This window comes from Leucopleurus acutus (assembly GCF_964270905.1).
Source record: "Leucopleurus acutus genome assembly, chromosome: 16".
Lineage (NCBI taxonomy): Eukaryota > Metazoa > Chordata > Mammalia > Artiodactyla > Delphinidae > Leucopleurus > Leucopleurus acutus.
Genome location: NC_139158.1, coordinates 78,679,712 through 78,704,611, shown reverse-complemented (window position 1 = coordinate 78,704,611; position 24,900 = coordinate 78,679,712).

The following is a 24,900-nucleotide window of genomic DNA, read 5'->3' as shown; positions in this document are numbered from 1 at the left end:
GAGAGGCCACAACAGTGAGAGGCCTGCGTACCACAAAAAAAAAAAAAAAAAGAGCAAGAATTGTACTTCCTGGGTTGCAGTCCAAACTCATTAGTACCCTCAAGCCAGTCACTGATCTTTCAGTCCTTTTCTCACCTATAAAATGGGAAATAATATTAATTTTTCATTAAATTGTCACGTAAACGGTTAGAATATTGCCTGGAACATAATATTCATCTATTAGCTAATGACGTTAGTAGTTACTGCAAATGACAGTCTGTAGTGACCACGTGTACAACTTGATTCCCCCAGCCCCCAAACTCGGTCAAATCTTACTGTTAGGTATGCGCTTGTAAGCTTCCTTTATAGGCTGTGTGTGTGGGGGGGGCACCTGCTCTGTGCCACGCACTATTCCCCATGGTCCGGATATAAGTGTCAAAACAGACCATGTTGCTGTTTTTCCGCAAGGGGAAAAAAAATTTAACAAATATATAAACAAGATAATTTGGCTTACATGCACCATGAAGTTCATAGTGCAGAATGATGTGACAGAAAACTAAGAGAGGGACACTTCTGATAAGTGGTTAGGGACGAGTTTTCTGAGAAGGTGACATTCACACTGAGATCTAAGTATAGCAAAGGAATTATCATGCAAACAGACAGGAGAATAGAATACCAGAAAGGTCGGAAAAAATACAATTAATCAAGTACTTATCTGAATAACATCTATCTCACTCATGTAGACCAAAGATCAGGAAACTACAGCTTCTGGGACAAATCTAGCCAGTGGCCTGTTTTTTTAAATGAAGGTTGATAAGGATGAAGACACGCCCATCTGTTTATGGGCTGTCCACAGCTACATTCTTGCTACAAAGGTAGAGCTGAGTAGTTGTGACAGAGGTCATATGGCCCTTAAGTCTAAAATATTTACTATCTGGCCCTTTCCAGAAAAAGTTTGCCAACTCCTGGTGTAGACCGTAAGACCCATGAGAGCAAGGGCCACATTTGTCTGCCTGTGCCCTGCTGTTCCTTCCCTCCTAGTTCTGTCTGACCTAGTAGATCCCAGTAAATAGCTAGAAAGAGAAGAAATGCAGGCTATCTTGCACCTCTGCCAATTTTTTAGGACTTTATTTACAATGAAATCTTTGAAGTGATAGTTTCAGAGCACACAGCCTTCCTTCAAGAGAACATCTTTGGTTCCCACATGTTTAGAGAAGCAGCAGTGCGACATGGTGGCCCAGGTAACAACTGCACATTTATCTCACCATATGAATCTCCTGCAAAAAGGACTTAGATCAAGATGGGTTCCAGGCTGAAATGAGACAGTGGTTCTGTAGGGTGCCAGCCAATCTGGCAAGGATGGCAGGACAAGGAGAACACCTCTCTGCCGGCTTCGAAGGCAACTCACCCTATGTATGGTATTAATCCAAAGCAGCGACCCTTCAACTTGGCATGTGCCAGGGTTTGTCACCCTTTGCACTATCAACATTTGGGCCGGAGAAGTCTTTGCTGTGGGGCTGTCCTGTACACTGCAGGATGTTTAGCAGCATCTCTGGTCTCTACCCACTAGATGCCAGTAGCATCCCTCCTCCCGATATGATCATCAAAACTGTCTCCAGCCTTTGACAAATGGACCCAGGAGGGTTGGGTGGATGGAGGAGTGACCAAATCCCCCTCAGCTGAGAAGTACTGGCATACACTGAAAACATCCTCCTCTTTCTGTGGGAACTTCTAGATGTTGGAAGCAAATACTCTCAAAAATGAATGTTTAGAGAGCTGTAATATGCAATAACCACCCTTTCAATTCAAACCACCCTTGTGTACTTTCACATCCACCTAGGTGGGGGGGTGGATGCCAGTTAAAAATGATAATGTTGATAATTCCTAATAACATTATGGAGATTAATTTTCATGACTAGGAGCATAACTTTTTAACATCCTTATTGGAGTATAATTGCTTTACAATGGTGTGTTAGTTGCTGCTGTATAACAAAGTGAATCAGCTATACGTATACACATATCCCCATATCCCCTCCCTCTTGCGTCTCCCTCCCACCCTCCCTAGCCCACCCCTCTAGGTGGTCATACACAACCAAATGTCATATAGACAGCTAGTGGGAAGCAGCCACATAGCACAGGGAGATCGGCTCGGTGATTTGTGACCACCTAGAGGGGCATAACTTTTTAAAACTTGTTCAATTTGATCCAAGGCTGAGAGTCGTACGCCCTCTTTGGGGTTGGGGTGGTGTTGTAGCAGTTGTTTTAAAAACGCTCAGGCACAAATGCAATCTGTGTGCTGTGAGCCCTGCACAACTCATGGGCCAGGCATGATAAGGAACCTCAGAATTCTCTCTCTGCTGCTGACAAAACCTCAACTAAATCTTCCTGTCTGCCCATAGCTAATGCTCCCCAAGCTGCAACACCAGGAGCAGATGCACACGTGGATGACATTTTTTTTTTGCAGGGAGGACCCAGGAGGTGAGCCCAGAACAAGAGAGAGAGACAGGGAAGTAGAGCGTGTGGCAGGCAGCTAGGTGGATTCCGTTTTTCAACAAAAGGGTCATTAACATGACCTCCTTGGGAAAGGAAATTCAAAACAGTGCCATCTTAGCCTAAATAGATATTGAACCTAAAAATTCATTGCTGCTTAGGATGCTTTATACCCCCAACACCAGGGTAATTTTTGGTATAGTACATTTCATTATATGTCAGATAATTTCAGCAACAATTTCCCTAAGAAAGAATGGATCATAGGTTTTAAGCTAGCAACCCATAAATATATATAGTATATATGTATATATGCATAGACGTACATACATATATGTAATAATAATATATGTATATGGCTCACAGTTTGCTTTTAGCTTCAAATTGTCAACATTTAAAAAGAGATTTGCATGAAAAAAATTGGATCTGGCTTCTCTTCACAATCCAGAAGATCTGCTCCCACCTTCTTAAAGGTTGACGATTCACTGGATATGAGCAGCAGAGAGTGTGCTTCCCAGTTTACCACACTCCCTACCACTCCCCAATACTAATCCTTGCTTATTTCACACGTTCAGGTTAGCTGCCTGGAGCCATTTGGCATGTCTGTTTGCAGCGGCTTGTACAGATTAATTTTATCTTTGTATTTGGCCACTTCCTGCAGCCAAACCAAGTCCCTTTTCACTTTCAAATAAGCTGGTTCCAAACGCATTGCTTCCATAAAAGTTTATTTGACTAAGCTTATCCAAATTTCTTCCTCCAATTATTTTCTCCACCCAAATATATCATATTTCATTTAAGGCAGCACTTCCCCAAATGCACCCTGTGGACCAAATACATATTGTGTACAGGAAATATAAGGATACTATGGTTCAATTAATTAAGAAACTTCAATAGTACACAAGGTTAAAAGTGTCTTTGCATCAGTACTTTTCAGAGTCTATAAGTGCAAATGTGCTCTATGACTTTCCGGGGGAGGGCGGGGGCACAGTACGTGAGCACTTCCTAGTTTTCCATGGAACTTCAGAAAGCTCTACTATCATGTTTTCTTGCCTATAAAAAAATGTGTATCGATAGTCTCCAATATTTTTGCTAATTGTTTTCAACCACAGATAAGTTTCAGAGAAAGGAGGGGTAAGCCATCAACAGAGGTGGGGGAAAGGGGTGGAAAGGGGAGAAGTTTTGATTTTTCATAGTAGGAACATTAAAAAGCAAAATGTAATCACCATCAACATAAACACCTTTACACAGAAGAGAAGTCATTTTGAACACCTCCTAAAGTAGGAAAAATAATATCTCTATCAAGGACCACCCTTTCCACTGAATGCATTTGGCTTGTAAAATGTATCCTGTGTTTTTCTTATTTCCTTTATTTCATTGAAGATCTGTAAAAACTTTGTCACAGACTGTCACCAACGTGCAAAACTGAATTTGGGAAACATTGGTCTACATTACGTTAAATCTGGCAACAACACAAACTCAAAAACCACTGTAAAAATAGTTCCCACATGAGAGAAGAGATGCTAGGTTTCCAAGGGAGGGATTGCTATGAGCTGTGGAAACACACTGACGCAAACAGGGAGAAAAGACAAGGATGAGATGAAAGTGGATTTTCCCTTGGAGTGGCTTTTGGAGATTCCCTTCCCTTATCCTGATCTTCCATTGAAGTCACACTGGGGAGGGTTTGCACTCCTGCAGGAGCTCCAGGGGCTGCCCTGTACGGCCCGGCATTGACGGGAAAGAGTGATGATCAGGATGCAAAGTAGATGGATGACCTGAGCAGTTTGTGTCAGAACAAGAAGCAGCAGAAGTGGTACTTTGTAAGATGAGCCAGCATAGTCTGAAACCTTGAAAATATGTCATTTAAACCATTTCAAGATGAAAAAAGATGATGACGCTTATGGCAATTTTAAGGAGTAAAAATGCAAGATACAAATGTGTCCCAATTATCCACCATATGGATGGTTTTGTCCTGTGACTTTTTTTTTTTTGGGCCATTTGACCCTTACCAGTTGATTGGGGTGATAAAATATGGAGCCTCCAAATAATCCATTTTTACTTTAAGTAGGGTTTTTTTTATTGCTCTACATATTGGTTTCTCCTATAGAGATTAATAAATCCTTGAGAGCAAAAACTGAAACTACACATTTTAGGATCCTCACTGCCTGGCGCCCAGTAAGTTCTTGCTAAATGCCTTTGTGAATAAATAAATGAATGTGAAAAGAGATGATGAATGAAGACCAGAAAATAGCAAACTTAATTTTTCATTTTACATTTTTTAAGTTAAACTTTAATTTGAGATAATTATAGACTCACATGTAGTTGCAAGAAATAATACAGAGGGATCTCATGTACCCTTGGTCCAGTTTCTCTTAATGGTAGCACCTTGCAAAACTACAGCACAATATCACCACCCTCATACTGATATTGATGCAGTCAAATATGGAACATTTCCGACATCACAAGGATGCCTCATGGCAATGTCCTTTTGTAGCTACTTTCCTCCTGCCCTCACGTGAAAGTCCAGGTTCCCTGCTCCGTCTCTGTTGATACCAGAAAGGGGGAGGTAGGGCTCCTCATCGCTGCTGGGTGGGTGGGAGTTCCAGCTCTCCACTGGGCCTCACTGACACCCCCAGGGGAGAGGGATGGAACTGCTACTGGTGGGCAGTGGTTGAAGTCCTGACTCTCCCAGGGGCCACCTCTGACCCCAATCAGGTGTGGGCTTTGAGGCACCTTATTACAGCCTCATGAAGGGACATCTCAGCTTCCCATTGGCCTTTGCTGGTGTAGGTGGTATTTGTGCCACATTTCTTTTGGTGGTTGTTATTTAAAAGTTTTCTGCTTTACTAGGCTGCCCCTTTCTTGGTCCTTTGGCTGGAGAGAGCAGGGTTTTGTTGGGGCTTTTTTCCCTGCACCTGCTGGTGTTTCTGGGTTTCTGGCTTCTTCAGCTCCAAGTCTGGGATGCATGAAGTGAAAAGAAAACCAAGGAACTCACCACATCATTTCTTGAGTCCCGAGGTCCCTAGCTGCTCTGCTTTCTTCCCTTTGCTTTCTTCTCTTCACTTTTCAGTCTTTTTATGTTTGAGATATATATATATATATAATGTGCAGGGTCTTTAGTTGTGCTTAGTGGGAAGAATAGGAAAAAATGCATCTACTCTATCTTTTTGGAAATGAAAGTCCTCATTTTACATTTGAAAACGGGATATTTTTTTAAAATTCCCTGACTTGTAATAGATGTTCAAGAAGAACATCTTCAATGTTCTTGAACATTGAAGATGTTCTTCTTGAAAATTCCATGTGTTTTTATCTAAACGGGCACTTATTCTATTATTATTTTAGTGCTCATCCACCTACAAGCACTACTAGTTGAAATCTAACTGGTGAGTCAATGTCTACCAGGTGAGTTGATCTCTAACTGGTGAACCCGAGTCAATTTAATATATAATACAACTTCTATTTCAAAAACAAATTCCCACTCATCCTGACTTTTTTACTTACATGTATAAAATGTACATATTTACATTTTGAAATATTACTTTTCCAAAGATATCTACCACCCCCTCTTAAAGGCAAACAGTTTACTTTGAATGAACTTTTCAGAACATAAGAGAAAAGAAAGTTCAAAAACCTCTAGTTGGAGACATTTGTTTTGATTTTACTTCCACTCTATTTTAGCTAGAGTTCACAAAACAACACCACAGAATGCATTTTCTCTAATTTTTCCTCGAAAACACGCTTTTTCTTTCAAGAAAGTTCAAAAATGTGAGACAACACTGAAGCCCTTTCAAAACAGGGAAGGAATTTTCAAAACATAGATCCATATTTGACATTCTCTCATTTAAAAAATAATTTTATTTTAGCACATGGGGGTTTCAGCCCATATGATGTTTCGATTTGCCAGACTTTGAGGTCAGAGCAGGGATAACAATGACTGTGGAAGGAAGTCCTACAAAGAAGATATTTTGCTTTTCCCACTTCCACGTCCGGGCCTTGCCTTGATCCTTCCGCCTTTGCATGGGCCCGACCTACGGGCAGCCTCACAGGAAAAACACACAGCTCGCAGTCTAAGGATTAGAAGTAATGAAGAGAAACAGCTTACAGTCTCAGAACATGGTAGACGAAAAGTGAGGCCCCAGGGTTATGATAGGAGATTGGGGGCTAAAAACTGAAAATGACTTTTAATCATAAAGGTACAATTTGAATCCTCAGATACTAGAAACCTAGCTCATAGAGTCACTAGATTAACTAAGAGCAGCAGATTCATCCCCTCTTGAAATGCACACACACACGTATATGCACGCATTCATATCATGATTTTTTTTTAAATTTCCAAGACACACCCTAGGTCAGCATAACTCACAACTCCATCTTCTCTCTGTGGTTCCTCTTTTTGTCTCTCCGTGCACAGTCTGAAATCATAATCCAACCAACAGATACCCTCAGTGATATCTACAGTGTGTTGAAGTCACCAGACAAGATCACATTACCATCTACAGACTGTCTTTGCTGTTCAGGTTCAAAGGAATGACCTGCTCTTGTCAAAGGATGATTCCTAAGAGTGGAATCAAAGTAACCACTGTCTCCCAGGGAACTTTCTCTAACCCTAACCTCTCCACCGTCTGGGTTAGATGGCCCACTATGTGCCATCAGAATCCCTGGGCTTGCCTCTCTCATACAATTTATGACTTGAGCTGCTGAGGGCTGGGGGGATTGTCTTACTGGACGTGATATCCCCAATACCCAGCACAAGGCCTGACATATTGTTCCTGTATAATATTTAAAGGAATGAATGAATCTGCTATCAACTGGTCAATCTGGGAGAAAAAAAAACAACAAAAAAAAAAACAGAAATGGAAAACCTTTAAGTGACAATACGCTGACACCACATGAGCAAAGGGAAGAGTGACAGGCAGGCCCCTTGCTACGCTTTTCCAAGTAGATGGTTATTACAGCCCTGTTTATGATGCTGAAAAGTTGGAAACAATCTACTCCATCAACATGGGAATAGGTGAATTAAATGTAGGATATTTAGCAGGTCAAAGGAAATGAGCAAGTTATGTATCGACATGGGAAGACCTCAGAAAGACTGTTGACGGAAAAAAGCAAGTCACGGAGCACGTACATAAGATACTTTTATATAAAAGTAAAAAGAAGTCCAAGCAATTCTATAAGTTCTGGGTATAAATAACAAAACTATTATATGTATTTTCTCAGGGAATATAACATAGGCACAATTTATTTAAAGACAAACATGGTTAGAAGGCCATATTTCAAACTCATAATGGTGGTTTCTTTAGGGGAAGGGAAGAGAAGTAAGTGAGGGTGTCAAAGGACTCTAGTACCATCCTTATTGTTCATTTTGATTTAGAAGGACAGTTCTTTAATTACTTGTATTACTTGCATATGTATTATTATTTTTTTATCCACTAAAAGTTGGTACATTCCTAGACTTGAAATGTTTGCAAATTGTGACCCCAGTGCTCCAGAATATCTTGGTAGGATTCGTAGAATTTTCTTTCCCTTCTCCTTCTTCATTAAAAGCTGAGAAAAGCATTTGTGAAGGATATTGCTTAGGCCAATCCTTCTCATTTTGGAACGATCTCATTGTTTGTCGACTGCCAGCTTTGACATTCTCTCTCACTTCCCACGGTCTGGCAGCCGAGCAGGAATCTGGAGCCAATTCGATTCTCCCCCTCTGAAGAAACAGCTTAGCAGTCTGCACTGTGTTTGGAGAGAACTAGTAAAATGTGCCATTTTTTCCCTCTATTCCAAATGCCCAAGTGTGTGTGTTAAGATGGGAAAAATCTGCCTCATGGCAGAAGTGTACTATCAGCATCCTCTTCAAGAAGAATTAATTCTTTGATACGTCTTGCTGTTTGATGGAAGGCTTGATAGTACAACAGAAGAGTTTCCAGACTCCACCCCTTACTTCCAAAAGTTTGCAACCAAAAACAGACCATATGAACACAAATGTTCCATAATAATTACAAATGTTGATTGCGAGCTATACAACTCAACAACTCTCTAAACAAAGTTCTACTATTATCATACCCATTTTACAAATTGAGTAAACTGACGTTAAGTGAATTGCAGAGGGTCATATCCTTAACATGCAACAGAGTCCAGTTCAAACCGTGGGGTTCTAGATCCAGAGAGACCCAGTACCTTTTAACCATCCTTCCATATTGCCTCACATCACAGTCTCCCCTACTTGGTGCTTAGCAAATAAAAGATCCTCAATAAACGCTTCTTGAATGAATTAATGAACAGTTTATACCTGACAGACGCTTGATTAAAGGACCTTGCACAAAACCGAAGGCATGGCTAACCCCCCCCCCCCAGGTATACTGACAATGAGCGGTATAACCTCACCCAGAAAATAATCATGGTATCTGGAGTCATAAAGACATAGATATAACCCTTGACTACTCCACTTGCAAACTTAGATAAGTTTCTTAGTCTATATAAGCCTCAATTTCCATATTTGTAAAAGAGGTGGAGTGTGGTAGGCATGATTCTAAAATGGCCCCCAAGAGTCTCACCCCTAGTGCTACAGCCTCTGTATGATGCTCACCCCTTGAGTATGGATAGAACCTGGGAATATCATGGGATATCATTCCTGTAATGAGTTACTGATCAGTTGACTTGGAATTAATCAAATGGAGACTAGCCTGGGTGGGTTCGACCTAGTCAAAAGAGCCTTTAAAAGAGGATGACGCTTCAGAGAGATGATGCTGCTGGCCTGCAAAGAGAGCAAACCACCATGCTGTGAACATGGGGACCACATGGCAAGGAACTCCAGGTGACCTCTAGGAGGTGAGAGTAGTTTCTGGTCAGCAACTAGCAACAAAAGGGGTATGTCAGTCATACTGCTACAAGGAAGTGAACTATGCCCACAAGCAGTGAGCTCAGAGGAGGACTCGCAGACTCACACGAGAATCACAGCCTCCACCAACACCTGATCTCAGCTTGGTGAGACCCTGAGCAGAGGGCCCAGTTACACCGTTCCTTGACTGTTGATCCATGGAACTGTGAGATAATAAATTTATGCCATTTTAAGCTACAAAGTTTGCATTAATTTTTACATAGCAATAGAAAACTAATACAGACTGTGATACATCATATAGTAACTTAAAAATTAAATAAAATAATAAAGGCAAATTGCCTAGCACATATATGATCACAGTATATCTTAGCCCTCTTTTCTTGGAGAATGTGAAGCTACCCACATACCACTCTGAAAGTGAAGGTGATGGCTGGAGTTTCGGCCCCCATCTTGGCCCGTGAGGACAAGAGCCACACTAGAGATGGCGAGTGCAAAGTTGGAGGGAGCCTGGAGCCCTTGACCATCACATAAAACCACATCAGCTTGGACCTGTGTACACAAGCAACACCTTCCATAACTGACTCACTCTTCCGGCGTTTCCCTTTTACTATCAGCCCAACTCAATTCTGTTAACAGGTCCTAATCAGTGAGGTACAAACTCAATTTATTGACTCACAATCAGGCTCTCATCAGCAAAAGTATTGACAATGCTGACCTTCTTCACAGGAGCAGGATACCCTGGACTTTCCAGAACAGAGGAATTCAAGTGATACCATACAAAAGGGTTGTTCCACTTGTTGGCCAAGAATTCTGATGAAGAGAGTTAAGATTTCATCTGTGCAGGAGGTGAGAGTAAACAATGAGAGAGACAGAGGTAGATGTCAACGTAGAGAGAGAAGGAAGGCACACGGCATTCCTCAGTACCGTACCGCTGGATTCCTCGGGGTCCCCAGCATACTTAAGAAACACCCTTCATCAGCATCAGCATCATCTGCTCCATCAGAGGACGAGGGTCATCAGCAAAGAAGGATCAGATTCTCTCACAAGCTCATTTCAATGCTTAAACTGCAGGCCTCTCTTTTTTCTGGAGAGAATTTCTATTTTATCATTAAAACTGCTGATTGCAACCCCACTACCGCATGACTATTTTTCACACACACAGAAAAGGAGGTAATGCGATCAACGCAGCACCAATATTAAATTACTGTAACTCATTTACCCTGCCGGCACGTCATTATCCCTCTCCCTTCACAAGAGCTTGCACACGCACACAAAATCTATAAACTCTTTCCAGGAATACAAAAGCATCCTCTATGATGTTGATAAGAAACAGGACAGTCACTCTCTCCTGACATATTTGTTCTTTAAAAACAAATCAATGGCACGGGGATTTGGCACCTGAATGCAGAACAACGGCTTGATGAGGCAAAGATTGTCTTCATTAAGAACATTAATATTCATAGGGAGTAGAAAATCTGACACAAGAGAGGACTCACTAACCTTTTCTCATATTAGATTTTTACTTCTTAACACAATTACAGTCCGGCAATGACTTAATTAATGCTGCTTTTCGTCAGACGCCTTTAAAGAGCTGTCAATTTGGTCCTGCAGAGGCTGTCAACGAAAGAGAAAGACAGTCATCGCGGTGAAAAAGACACAGGAAGAAATTCAAACACTTAATAATATTCAAAGTGCTAAGCAAAGTCACATATCAACTGGGATTAAGGAGAATTTTTGTCTTTTCCTTCCATCTTGTTGAAGCCAGTCTTGGCGATGGTGCATTGGGAATTGACTACTGGGTTGAGAAGGTGCAGAGAAAGATGCAGTGAAAAGTGTAGAGGTGGAAGGAAAGACCCTCCCTAACTTGAAACTGTGGCACATCAACGACCTGTAACCTGGGAGGACCTGGGCGATCGGCTCTCTACAGTCATCACATGTAGCACTGGACTTGAAAAGCGAGCCTAGTGTCCAAACACCTCTCACTACAGGTGAGGAAATGAGTCAATCCTATGTATCTCTGACCCAGATCTTGCAAATTTAAGCTCTGCCGGCCAAAACTTCACCTGCAGGTATTTTTTTCTTAGAAGGTACAGTGTTAAAAATGATTAAAGTATCTGCCGAGATATAGAATTTCAAGATGAAGGTCTTTCTTTACAACCTGAGTATCTAGCAACCCTGTCCACTGCTCCTCATGGCCATGGCCTGCAGAACTCGAGAGCTGGTGGCCCTCTCCAGCTTTATCACCATCCCCCCAGCTTACACCAAGTCGGCTTCACGCCTTTCCCTGACCGCCTGACCCCTCAAGGCCCAAGTGATTGACCCTCTCTCTTTACCCAACTTGACTTTGGCCTCTCTCCTAAAATCACCCCAAACTTTCCCAGATGTCAACACCTGTGCTCAACCACAGGACTATCAGTTTGAACAAACTCTGCTGTTTCCGAGGGTATTTCCTCCGGTTATTTCTTGGCTAAAACAATGTACCTTGTCACACGGCTGGAATACACCTCCCAGTTCTTAGCCTGCATCACGGCACTACTGACATTTGGGGTCAGATAATTCTCTACTGTGGGGTCTTTCCTGTATATTAGAGGGCGCTTAGCCGCATCGCTGGGCCCTACCCGTGAGATGCCAGTAGCAACCTCCTCTATCGCTTCAATGTGACAACCAAAAATGTCTCCAGACGTTGCCAGGTGTCCCTCAGGGGACAAAGTCACCCTTGGCTGAGAACCCCTGGCCTATTGGTCCCGCCTCTATCTTCAGCGTCAATGCCCCTTCCTCAGAGAGGTCTTCCTGATCATTCTAACTCATCCTCCCCTGATTCTCTACTAGGGCACCCTTGTGCATGTCACACACCGTTCGTTGTAGGGTTTTTTTTCTTCTTTTGTTTAGTGACTCGATTAAAAGCAGCATGAAAATAAAGGCTACTATAAATAGTATCTGAATAACTGATTCAGCATTTCATAATCCACTGTGAGGTTAATTATGCCTCGTCAGCAATGTGTTGTTAATCCAATCTCCTGGATGGCTCTGGGGGAGAGTCACAACATCGCTATTCCTTCTTGGTTAAGCTATCAGTGACTCAGGTCACACAGACATGACAAGCAAGCACTCTTCCTTACGACTGTGCAATTCTTCTTCCAGTGTTCAAAGGTGTCAAATACTAAGTCCCATTTGTTATGTTCTGGACACCGACTTCTGGTTTGGAAAAATGAGCAATCATGTAGAGCAATGACAGTGTGGTGAAGCCTTAATTTTTTCCTGCCTGAAAAGCTACTGATGCAACCCTGTGTGTGAAGACCCAGAGGGAAACCTGCAGATTTTCTTTACTCTGGGAAGAGTTACTGAAGGGGCACCACTTAGCCATGCAAGGCAAGTCCAGCAGCTACTTTGCCATCAGAGCTGGTTACCGGAGAAGCAATGGTAAATAGGGACAAGGGGACTGATGCAAAGCGAAGTTTCCTGACTTTTTCCTTTGGTGACTCATTATTTTTAGACCTTCTCTGATTCACTGAGGGATTCTTAAGATATTTTTACAGGCCTCAAAATGTGGTCACTGAGAAAGAGGGGCACCCTGGCTGGGGACCCAGAATCAACATCAGTCCCTAAAGGTCTGTTGGAGAAACCGGCCCAGGGCATACCACGTGACTAAGGCTGGCGAGACCTCACATTCTGCCATTCCAACTCAGCAGGATACTTCCTAGAAACTGTTGAGCACAGAAGGGAAATCCAAGGGGGATTCTAAGTTTGGGATATCACTTTGGTCAAGGCTAAAATCTTAAGCAGCTAAAAGGCCTCCTTTCAGGGGTGGGCAAAGCCACATAGGTGGGTGGGACCTGTTCTCAACAGTGACACCATGTGGAAGCACCAGAAACAGCAGCAGCTAGGACCTGAGGTTGGGTTCCAGCCTTCCTAACCACCATGTCGCTCTCCAACTGGCTTTTGAGGCAAAGGTGAGTCTGTGAAATGGCTGTAACTCCTGGGACTCAGGAACAATTCATGTGGGCATCAGAGGCAGAGTATGGGGTCAGGGAAGACTGCATGAAGGATACACTACAATTTCTACTTAGGAGTATTTATGTGGCCTCAAGCAATTAACTAGAACTAATAAAAGGTGTAGCTGTTTTTACTCCTCAAGTTATAGAATCTCATTATACCAGTGTGGCTTTCAGAGTCTGCAATTAATCTGGCTCTGGTGTCAAAGACAAAGGAATGTGTTGTAAGACCACTAGGAAGGATAACATAGATTTTAAAGTTTCAGAACTGGACTTTTGAGAACTTACTGCCCTACTGTTGGTTTTTCTCCCAATGCATTAACCCACTGATCGATGGAGCACATCCACATTCGGGCTGGCCGGTCCTAAGTTATGGAAGCAAAGGACTGATCACACTTCCCTTCTCTACCTAGCGATGCAGGGCTGCATATACAGGTTTTGCTGTGACACAGGTCTGAGTTCAAGTCCCAGTTCTGCCACTTACTAGCTGTGCAGTCTTGAACAAGTTCCTCAACCTCCCAAGCCTCCATCTCCTCAACTGTAAAACTATGATAATTATTTCATCCCAGTTAGCTTTTATCGAGAACTTCTTACAAGCCAAGCTATGTGCTTTTCAAGCAGCATTTGATGTAATCTCATAATAGCTACGAGGTGCAGGCACGCACTTTCATGAGCAAAAAGTGAGGGTTAACAAAATGCTCAGGACAGTGCAGCTAGTAAGTTGTGAGGTCAGGATGTGAACTTAGGCTGCCTTAGACCTCGTGCTTCAACTCCTACTCTGCACTTCTGTGATGGGGTTTCATGATCATCCAATGAGATCAGGTATTTACGTATTAAGTACCCTAACATGTATCCCTAACGTGTAGCACACAGGAAGTGATCAATAGATGCCCTCCTACTCTTCACACATTAATCTCCTACTCCTAAACATCATCTCCTTCTTATCCGTTTCTCTCAGCTAACAGTAGAATCTCTTTGTTCAATTATTTAACCATGGCCTAATTCTGCATGCTTCTGTCTTAGGCCAAAGTCTTCCTTCTAAGAACTTCTTTTTCTTCCTTTTGTTCAAGAAATCATTCTTATCATTCTTTGAGCCCATGTACTCTTACTTATTCACACGAAGACAGAAATACAATTTTTCATACAATCCTAACATAAATGTTGGCATTAGTTCCTGTCTAACTTGAATGTCTGGGGCCCATAATAGCATCTTTGCCCCTAATAAGACCTCCTCATGTTGGAAGTGAGCCTTTCTGTGTAACTGCATATATTGAACTGATTTTGTAAATATATTGAAAGCTTATAGTTGACTACCAGTGGGAGTTAATTTGGCCTGGAATTCTCTCCAGGGGTTCAAGTCATATTTCATCATTATTAGATTCTGCAGACAAAACTATTTGCCTTTAAAACCATCACTGGAAAAATAATAGCCTCATTTTCTCACTGCGGTACCACCTAATCCTTAGCAGCCCCAACACAGTGGGGCAGGCATGAGGTCACTGATTTTCTCACTCCGCCATACTTGAACTCACAGAAATCTCATGCACAGGTGGTCTAGCAGAAGCCCACGGGGTGACCCACATTTATCATTGAATGAACTCACTTATCTCTGAGGACCTCGTGTCTTTTGGAAGTCATGGGAAAGACTGAAAACACCTCTCAAAGAAAACTTAATTTACTTAAAGAAAAGTGTATGTACCCCTTCAACCATCTTTTTGTGTCTATTCCATGGACAGGATGATGGAACAGACAATTTCAAGCCAAGGAGCTTTTCTAAGACACCTGTCTGCTGATAACTGATTATGAAATACAAGTGTCTTGAATGCCCAAGAAGAGGGATTACAATACATCCACTGCAACAGGCTGGGGCAGAGATGGATGTTTGCACAACTGGGTTAGGCAAATTCTCCCCTCCTTAAGGGAATAAAGAAAGGTTGTCAGATCTAAGAAAGAGAGTCATCTTCCTTCTGGACTCTCCTTGCCTTCCTCAACATGGAATGTGAATCATGTGTCAGGGAAGTTGAGAGAGAGAATTCTCATTCTATAAAATGGGTTGAAGGAAATTTGGGGAGAGAAATCAATGTAAATATTGATAAGTGATCTGCTCGCCTTGGAATTAGAATGCAGATAAAAAGAATACACTTAAAATGCAGATCTTACCACCATTTTCATAGTTATTAGCAGTTGTTTGTATTGATATATATCTATATAAAGTCAGAAGTAATAACAGATATTATGTATTGAATGCCTACTACATGCCAGGTAACACTCTAAATTATTTACGTATCCTATCTTATTTAATCCTGACAGCAATCCAGTGTGGAGGGAATCACTATTTGCATTTTATGGATAGGGAAACTGAAGTCAGTTCTCTGTGACTTTAAGGTTTATACTCCTAAATTTATGCTATATATATAATCTCATTTCGCACACACGAATGTGCATACACATGTACGACTGTGTTCACACTCCCAGAGGCTCGTGTATGTCTACAGATTGCACTCTGGGAAGTCTCAGATAATGCACAGATGCAGAAATAGTGAATAACTGTGCACTGCAATAATCCTCAGGGTGGCTGTCAACAAGCCTTAATTTAAAAATAAACAAAGTGAAACAAAACATGCAAATACGGTAATAGCTGCATTCTGCATTTACACTTCGTCTCTTTCATAAACAACCCTGAATCCTGAAGCAGAGAAGGGTTTTGTGCTTGGGTGTGTGCAGTCCTCATCGAAATGCCTCACACAGCTTCTGAATCAAAAGCACTCCATGACAGGATGCATTACCTTTAGCTGCACCCCGTTTCGGATGCCTTTCTGAAGCAGTTATTGGAGGTAGAGATAAAAAGTGAGCTTTTCCGTATAAACTTGTGCTAACTCTTACATTCGCTTTTAATGAACAGGTCATATGCGGTTCTGAGGGTGTCTGCATTTTTCTTTAGACCTCATTTCTTCCCTTCGGCTGTAATGAGAGGGGAAGAGAGAAGCAGGGAGCCTCTCCAAGTCCTGCAACAGTTCATAAATATCTCTTTAAATATGAAACTGTCGAAACCCTCGGTGGCCATTACTTATTTATGAAGCTCCCTATCCAAACTTCTCTCCATATCATGACCACTCTCTGAACTCACACAATGATCTTTCAATATGTCAAACACTGAACCCTCCTCTCTCAAATCCCATCATCCTCTCTCACCTCTTTGCAATCACCTTTGCATTGGCCCAACTTCTGTTTCACATTCATGTTTTAATTCAGTGCAGTGTTCAATTTGCCATTGATTCTGCCACATTGCCTGCCCTGGAATCACGCATGAACATAGGAAATCATCCTTAGCACATGCACATATTTTCCAACCAAAATCCTTTTGTCAAAAGAGAGAGAACCACAATGTGTTACCTGGCATCTACCCAACAACGTACTTTACTAAAAAGTAAGTCAAGTATATAGGTCTCCTTTAAAACAAATTTTTTTGAAATACAGAGAATTATGAGGAAGAAAATTCAACGATCATAAGTACTATCATCTCAAAATAATTTTACATAGTTTAGTGTGTTCCTAGGTGGTCTTTGCCGAAGCATTCTTTTGCACAGTTTAGATTATACTATATGTTATATTGTGAATTCTCCTCTTAACAGTAAAATATAAGATTTTCACATATCGATAGAAATGTTTCCTAATCATCAGGAAAGAAGACGCGCAAAGAGGATATGCTTATTAAAATACAAACAAAATAACATAAAAGAGGGTAGAATTCTAATCTTGTGTGCTGCAGCTCGATCACAAGTCAAACAACATTCTTTCTAGTCTCAGATACAGTATATCTGGTATGTTCTGGATTGCCTGAATAGCTGAGTGTTGTCCTGATTATTCACACTTGTTCTGTCTGGTTTATAATCTCTATCGATATTTTGTTTGACTATAATAAATTCCATGAGGGAAGGGACCACATTTGTCTTATTTTCTCTGTATATCCAGTGCCTAGCACAGTGCCAGGCACATGGTAGAGCTTAGGAAGTGTATGTCAAATGAATAAATTATTTATCTCTTTTTCCTGCCTAACCCTCAGGTGAGTATTAGATGCCAATCAAGTGGCATTGGTATTAGACTCAGAGAACAGGAAAACAAGGGTGTTTCATTTTGTAGTCAACATAACAAGAGGAAAAAGGGATTCCTATCTAACGTAGCACTGTTGTTTTATTTTTGCTTCTTTTTTTGTTTTTTGCGTACGCGGGCCTCTCACTGTTGTGGCCTCTCCCGTTGCGGAGCACAGGCTCCGGACGTGCAGGCTCATCGGCCATGGCTCACGGGCCCAGCCACTCCGCGGCATGTGGGATCTTCCCGGACCGGGGCACGAACCTGTGTCCCCTGCATCGGCAGGCGGACTCCAACCACTGCGCCACCAGGGAAGCCCAGCACTGTTGTTTTTTTAAATTATTCTGCCTGTTTAGAGAAATAAATAATTACAAATTCTTTTGCGCATTTCAATATGTTTAATCTCTGAAAGATTGAACCTGATCAGGGAGCCCTTATAAACATAGTAAACTTTCTCAATTGCCTTTTCAGGAAATTCTAAGACTTCTTCACACTGGGCTGATGGTAATTAATACCATCCCCACTGTGCACCTGAACACTTTATTATTCCACAAAGGAGAAGACAGGAAGCAGCCTTACAAAAAACAGAAAGCAGAATTAGATGACATCATTAAATGTTGGACACTGCACTGAACTTTGGGAGATGCTTTACAAATCTCAGTGCATGACAAAAGTTTTTTGCACAGGACTCCAGATGTAGAAAGAATTGTGGCTCTTTCCCAGACATATTTACCAATTGTGCTTTACTTTTCCCTTTAAAAATAGTACCTACTTCATAGAGTTACTGTAGTGGTAAATTAATTAATATCTTAAAGGAGTAAGAACACTGCCTGGCACAGAGGAAGTGCCCCCAAACAGTAACAATTCTGACCCTTAATATATTCATATATATTTTTATTATTTCTCATTATAATATATATTATATCTAATATAATATGCCTTATATTATGTAATTATATATAAATGTAATATTATATAATTCTATATATAATATATAGAATTAAATAAAATATATAATTATACATTATATTATATATTATAAATATATTAAAATACATATTTTATTTCATTATAAAGTTAAAATATTTTATTGTAGAATTAAATATTTTTAAATTCTAAAAATATTAATAAACATGAAACATTTTTATGGTTGATATTTGGAAAAAACAAAAAAGAGTAAAAAAAAAAAAAAGTCACATTTAACCCTTCACCAAAAGATAACCACTGCATTTACAAACGAACATCTCTTTACTTCAGTAAAAGTAGTGGTTCTAAAATGTTTACAAATCCTTTAACATTTCTTGCCTCAAAACCTGGAACCTAATTTTCCTCATCTTGAATGAGGGCCAGACGTAGTGATTCATTTGTACCCAGTAAGAAGTGGAGGAAGTGATGATGTGCGACCTCTGAGGAAAGCTGAGTCATTGCTACTTTTGGGTTATCGTTTGGATTGTCACTGAGGGAAGCAGGTCACCCTACTGCGAGGACACTCAAGCAGCCTGTGGAGAGACCCATGTGACGAGGAGCTGAGTCCTCCCACAAACAACCAGAACCAACTTGCCAGCCGTGTGAGTGACGCAGCGTAGAAGGGGCACCTTCCAAATGCAGCCCCAACCACATCTTTTTTTTCTTTTGGTAGTTTGGCACTTGTTTATTCCAGCCCTTGTGGCCCGTTTGGGGGGTGAGGGGGAGCAGGCCACAGGAGCCCACAGGGACAGGGGTCTCGTACCCTCTGTGGCTGCTGCCTGACTATGCCAGGCGGGGCAGGGCAAGGACTTGGGGAGCCTCTGGATTCTGCCCGTGATGCAGTCTGGGTGCTGTTCTGGAAGGGCTGGTTTCCGCTGCCCCAGAGGACTAAGAAGCGGGGGAGGCCCTGGTTTCTGGTGGGTGTCACCTGGGGGCCCTGGTCGGGGCTGGACTGGAGGATCCTGGGGCTCCAGGGCCCCCACGCCATCGGGGTGCTCCACTCTCTCGAACAGGATGAGCATCTCACAGGGTGGGGTCTGCGGGAACAGGTCCACGGCCACAGCCTTGACTGGCCGGAAGGGACTGCCCTTCACCCGGTTCCACGGGGCCCTGCAGAGGTCCACACCACCCACATCTTGACTGTAACTTCATGAAGGGCCAGGAGCTGGAATCTCTCAGCTAAGCCACTTACAACTTCCTGACCCAGAAAACCATGAGACAATAACTGTTTATTTTTGGAGTAATTTATTCCACAGCATTAGATAACTTATACAATGACTAACTATAGTCATGTATAATTTCTAGAATTTCTGTTAGTTTTTTTTTTTTAACTAAGCTCCACTGCTTTTCATAAACTTTGATTACAAATTCTATATATGGCTTCATCGCTGTGAATATTTTAACATATTAAGTCTTTTTTAGAAAGTTCTATTATCAATAGTTATGGGGGAACTAATTCTGTCACTTTTTGTGTGTTGATTTCTCATGGGGGTTCATATGCAATAGTTAGTGGACTCCACACCCAGGCACAAAGCAGGCTTGGGATGTAGGTTTCTTATGGTTGGCTCCATCCATCCATAGCACTGGGTAAACAGCAAATTTCCTTAAGGTTGGCAAGTGGGGGAGTTTCCTGAGTTCTCCTTTTGCTACTAATTGGTGGCTTTAGACTTTATGCAACAAGCTTATTTCTAGCTCCTGCTCACCCTGCGAAATTGAGGCCTCATCCCACACACAGACACAAAAATCCCAGCTATAAAGTCTTTCCTAGGCCCCTGTGAGGCTCTTCCACCCTTCCCAACACACAAACACATCCAATTCTGTTCTGTGTTCTCTGAACAAACTCTTCTCAAGCCACCTTGGGTTCTCCTTCTCTCTGTTGATTATCAGAATATCCCAACTATAGAGTCTCTTTCCCTTTAAAAATCTTGCATCTCAAAATATTACACTCACTGAGACTTTATTTAATTCTATTGACTCAATATTTTTTATTTAAGCCAAATATCAAATATTCCCAAACATGTACACTTACTTACAAACTTCTCTACAAGGTCTGTTTTTCCACAAATACTATTTAACTCTCCTATTTGTCACTTCATGACCACTACCCATGATCTAGTATATTTGTTAATATATTAACACCAAAAATTGTAGCAGATATTCTGTACTATTGACTCAAATGCCCTGGTGGATGAGAGGCAGTGCTTCTTGCCATAAATCATGGTTTACTATTCAATTTTGATTGTAACAATCTACCTGTGGTGCAAGGTGTCTATGGCCACGCCACATTGTTGTTCTTTCTTCTTTGGATAAGTGGATGCCTTAGCCTAGTCCTGGACATCTCATAACATGTCCGCTCCCTCCCTGAAGCACAGCTTAGGGGCTGCCACACAACGTGCAGTGGGTCTCAGAAGTACACGGTGAGCACGAGTGTTCCATTTTCATTGAGAACAGCTGCCCATCTGCTGTGGCGAAGAGAGGCCTCAGGGTTAGAAGGGACGGAACGGCTCAGCCTTTAATGTTGTTGCAATATTATCTTGTTGACAAGTGCAGCATCATAAATTTGAATCCATTAGCTAAAAGGATCCATAAATATTTGAATAATGGCCTTTTCAGAGTTTTACCAGTCTATCAAACTTGTCACATGTCCACTTTTTACATTTTTCCTACTGCTGAAAAGAAAAGGGCTGAACTGAATCTCATGTATTTTACCCTCGCTTTCAAAATGGAAATGCTTTGCCAAGCAGAGGTTGATTAACAAAACCACACTAGCATCTGGTGGTGGTAGAGGGTATACTGTCCACTAAACTTTGCTCTCCCCTTCCACGTGGTGGCATCCGGCCAGCCAGGGCTCTGCTTCCTAGCCTTGCATCCAGGAACGGCCGGATGACGTGTTCTGGCCCTTGACGTGTGAGCAGATATGACATGAGCCCCATTCAGAGAGGGGTTTTATGGAGCCCATATGTCTTCTCTGTTGTCTCTTTTTCTTGCTAGAAACTGAGGAATCTGAGGCAGTGTATGGTGGAGCCAGAAGCAACCTTAGATCTCGAAACACTTCCTGGAATAAAGTAATCCACATGCTTACCATGAACACCAAGACTGGTCTGTTGCATGGGTGAAAATGCACTTCTACTGCATTCAGCTATGGAAATTCTGGAATTGGTTTCAGGAGCCAGCCATACTGCACTTAACAAAGTGACCTATTTGAAGTTAAAATAGTAGCAAAACTACTGATTTTGTTTGTTTGTTTTCACTTTGGAACTACAGATTTCTTTGTCGTTGTTGTTGTTTTCAGAAGAGATGTAAATTCTGACAGAGTGACCCCTGAGTATGTTTCCAGAAGGTGGAGTATGGCCTGGCTCTGTCTCGTTTGTATTAGATCATGAGTCTACCGAGACTATCTGTGTAAACACCTTGGCACCAGGCAAAGGCACCAAGCAGATAGGTACTTAATATGTGTTCTGCCACCTGCTTGTCTGATTCCTAGAGAATTAAGAGCAGCTCTCAGTTGACAACTCCCAATAACAGCACGATGAACTCTCACCAGGGAGTTCAGTCTCACACTGTCACATTGGTGGTTTTGATGGTAGATCATTACACGCAGTTCAACCACATTTATAGGCCTTCTCAAGTCTATCCATAGATGAAACAGCTCAACAGAGCTTCATCCTACATCCCCCTCCCAAACCATTATTGTAAGGAATAACACTCTACCCTCTCTGCCTGTGGGACTATTTTAAAGGTTGACATTCATTGAGTTTTTACAATGTGCCAAGTCCTGTGCTAGATGTGCTATAAAGGTTATTCCTGCTGATCCTTATAACAGCACTGTAGGGTTTATACAATTGTCTCCAGGACAGGAGACTTAGGGACGTTAACTAATGTGCCAAAACTTACACAGCTGGTAAGTCGACAAACACGGATTTAAATTCAATTTTGCCTTGTTCCAATTCCACAGGCTATGGGAATCTCATAGACAACATTAGGAACATCCACACAATAAACTGATTTTCTAACCCCGGGTTTCTCAACCTTGACTTATTGAACTTTGGGCCAGATAATTCTTCGTTGTAGGGGTCATCTCGTGCACTGTAAGGTGTTTCACAGCATCCCTGGCCTCCACCGCTAGATGCCAACAATACCTCCCTGGGTTGTGACAACCAAAAACGTCTTCAGACATTGCCAAATGTCCCTAAAGGAGAACATTATCCTCAGCTGAGAACCAGCATCATAACCTAATGTTAGAAATAGATGTTCATCCCTTAAGGAACTGAGGCAGTACCTTCTTTCTGATCAACAAAATTATGTAAGTGACCATGTCTCCATTTTCACTGTGGCTACCAAGAAGCTCAAAGACAAATTTAAGTTTCAACGATAGCAAATAAGTATTTCCAAAGTCCTGAGCAATTTCCATTCATCCCTAATTCTTGATCTACTCTGTCTTTTCCCCTTTCTTATTTCTCTACTTATACTTCTTCCCATTATATACGTCTTTCTCTACTTGAAGTTATTTGAAATACTTCACAGAAGATCCAAGGTAAAAATAAAAAACATTATTATACTGATTTTGAAATCAACTTGCTTAATTATTTGATCAAAGGTGAATCTTTCTAGGAATGATAAATATTCCTGTTTTCTCTTTAAATCTTTTCAATAATTCTCTCTGATACTAAAAAAATCAAAGTTGGACTAAGAAACTGAAATTTATTGAAATTTTCTGGCTCTCAGAATCATATTTTAAAATGGGTTCAGGCATAGTAAAAAAAAATAATAAAAAGAATAATTTTTAAAAAGAAGCTAGAAAAGCTTTGGAAATTTTTTTTTCTTCCAGTGTTCTCACTGCAAATGCTGAAAACGATTATTTCATTAAAATATTTTTATTACTAGGTTTAGAAGGAAAATATGTTGTGATAAGATGGATACCTTTCTAAGATGTTTGTCTAAGATTTCGCTACCACCCATGCTCTAAACTGATACACAAAGACAGATCCAGCTAGTTGACAAACTCCACTTTTAGAATTCTACCACATGTTTTCACAAATGAATTTTCCAGTCTGTCAATTAGTGGGGAGATAAAAATTGGGTCCAGAACAAAGGATGACTCAGAGGCTCATTTGGATTTGGGATTTCTGGTTCTGCTTTGACAGATTTGGAAGAAGAGGCAAAACATTTCCTGTAAATACCATCGCCGGGATGGATTCTCACTCCCTCTTTCCTTCATCAAACAGAAATCTATATTGTGTCTTGAGTTGAGCCCCAGAGAAATTATCAATATTCACACATCTGGCACAAATCTGTTGGAAGGAAAAAAAAATCATGATGCCATCTGTATTTCTTCCCTCGTTATATAGCATAGCTCCAGTATCCTGTAGTCATTTTGTCACACAGTCTTGTAAATATAAAGTTATATTACTTGGCTTGTTTGAGGACAATGTTCATCATAAGAGGAGGATGAGGAGATGATGTCACTGCCAGGAAAAAAAAAAAAGAAGAAGCTCGCCTTTCCCAATCCCCCACCTTCCCTGGAGTACGAAGGAGCCAAATTTCATCAAGTTTGGCACAGTTGTGGGAATTAACATGACTGAAATGTATGCCAGATTTCAAAACAATTTCTAACAGTTTCTGTGAGACCGTGTAAGCAACTGAAAATTGACATGTTGTGTTGTGCCCGAGTCAGCCAACTGCTGTCACTGCATAATTAGATTTTCCTGCATGAGAGGAGAATTTTCTTTAAAAACTTATGAAATAAGGCAGAAACTAATATAAAGTATAAGTGGGCCCGTTATGTGCAAAGAGGTAGCCTTCTGCTGAAGAATGACTTTGGACATACACACGTGCTCCCAGAAGAGGCCAATGGCCCTGGCTTTCTGTGCTTCATGTGCAAGAAATGCCCTTTGCAAAGGGAAGAGGATTTTCAGCACAGGCCAGATGGAAGCGGGCCCACTTGGCTGCCCAAGGACTGGCTGAAACCCAGAACTAAGAACAGATTTGGAGCTAATGAATGTATGTTATTTCCTTCTAATACAGGATAATAGATGTGGCAGAATATGTGGGTGTCCCCAGTCTTTATTCTCCTGTCTTCAATAGTGACAGTAGTTTTTGTTGAGCATGAGGTCACTCAGCAAAAGACTACATTCCCCAGGCTCTCTTGTACCCCAGTGTAATCAGCTAACTGGGTCCTGGCCAATGAGACATAAGCAGAATGTAAATTTCCAAATTCTATGTCATTTCCTTAACAAGAAAAGCGGGTACCCTCCTTTTTCTCCCTTCCTGTCTTCTGAGGGCAGTATGGTCATAAGCCATCTTTGACCATGAGTTTGAGATTCATACCATGTGGATGTGGGCTGCTCCCTAGATATAGCAGAGCAATAAGATAAGAAGAGCCACATCCCTGATACCTTTCAGTTGCCATACCAACCCTGGATGACCTCCTGGAATGTTCCATGAGAGAGAGGCCAGTTACTGCTTTGATTAAGCCAGTGTAATTTTGGATGTGTTATAACGACAGACTTTTCTGTATCCTAACCAATATTGCACACTTGGAGATGAACTTCAGAGTTTATA